This window comes from Triturus cristatus, chromosome 1_1 (assembly GCF_964204655.1).
Source record: "Triturus cristatus chromosome 1_1, aTriCri1.1, whole genome shotgun sequence".
Classification (NCBI taxonomy): Eukaryota; Metazoa; Chordata; class Amphibia; order Caudata; family Salamandridae; genus Triturus; species Triturus cristatus.
This window is the reverse complement of record NC_140579.1, coordinates 417,456,467-417,457,795: the sequence shown is the minus strand read 5'-3', so window position 1 is coordinate 417,457,795 and position 1,329 is coordinate 417,456,467. Positions and strand designations below refer to the sequence as shown.

Genomic DNA, 1,329 nt, shown 5'->3' with positions numbered 1-1,329 from the left:
CCCCAGCGCCCGGACCCTCGGCTGGCTTGCAGGACGGGGGGCTCCCACACCCTGGGACACTGGGACGGAGCACAAGCCCCGGGACCGGACCCTCGGCTGGAAAAAAGGAGGGTTAAATCCAGGCCACGTCCCCTCCCCGACGGCCTGCCCGGGGAGCCCATTTATCTCGACCATTAAGCCCCCACGTAGTGGGTGCTTACAGAAGTTTGGAGAAGGACAAAAGTTGGAGTTAGCCCGGCCACCAGCCCGCAGGCCAATCTGGTCACCCAGCACGCAGGGCCATCTGGTCACCCGGCCCGCAGGGCCATCTGGTCACCCGGCCCACAGGGCCATTTGGTCACCCGGCCCGTGGGGCCATCTGGTCGCCCGGCCCGCAGGGCTCTGGTCGTGCAGCCAGGCGACCAGATGACCCGGGACGACCCAGTGCCTGAATGGCCTGGGAGGGTACCATTCCCAGCCGCCCTTGCAGTCCAGTGAGGGTGGCCAGGCGCTCCGAGGCAGCCGCTCAGGAGGCTACTTCCCCCGGGGCTGCCACTGCTCGCCTCTCTGCTCGACTTGCATGGGAGCAACTGGAAGGGGAGGCCCGGCTGCCCCAGGCCATCCGGTCACCCTGACGACCCGCAAGGGATGGTGGCCCCCATCCCCGCACCTCGGTGGGGCAGGGACGGGAGGGTGAGGCCCCCGTGCCGGAGGGCACGTGGTAGAGGCACCCTCCTGCAGGCCCTCGTTACCCCCTCTGCGTCCCTCCCGCTGGCCCGGCGGCAGAGGGACCCACCCCTGGGTGTGGTGGAGGAGGGCGTCTGCGGGCGCCCACAGAGACAAAAGCTTGGCTCAGAGGATGACTTTCAATAGATCGCAGTGAGGTAGCTGCTCTGCTGCTTACAAAACCCTGACCCAGAATCAGGTCGTCTACGAATGATTTAACACGGGGTGCCCCACGAACATGCGGTGCACTAAGGGCGATGGAGGCGGCCCCCTTCCGTCCGCGCTCCGGTCCCCAAGCGAGCGGCTCTACACACCGACCCCCGAGAGAGGCTGGCTATCCCAGGGCAACCGAGGCTCCGTGGCACTGCGGTATCGTTACGGTTTAGGGGGGATTCTGACTTAGAGGCATTCAGTCATAATCCCACAGATGGTAGCTTCGCCCCATTGGCTCCTCAGCCAAGCACATATACCAAATGTCTGAACCTGCGGTTCCTCTCGTACTGAGCAGGATTACTATTGCAACAACTCATCATCTGTAAGGTAAAACTAACCTGTCTCACGACGGTCTATACCCAGCTCACGTTCCCTATTAGTGGGTGAACAATCCAACGCTTGGTGAATTCT

At 63.6% G+C, this 1,329-nt stretch overlaps 1 pseudogene; it reads right to left on the bottom strand.

The window, feature by feature from the left end:
* Positions 1-818: 818 nt before the first annotated feature.
* LOC146870346 (28S ribosomal RNA) overlaps positions 819-1,329 on the bottom strand; it is a 6,879-nt pseudogene continuing 6,368 nt past the window's right edge.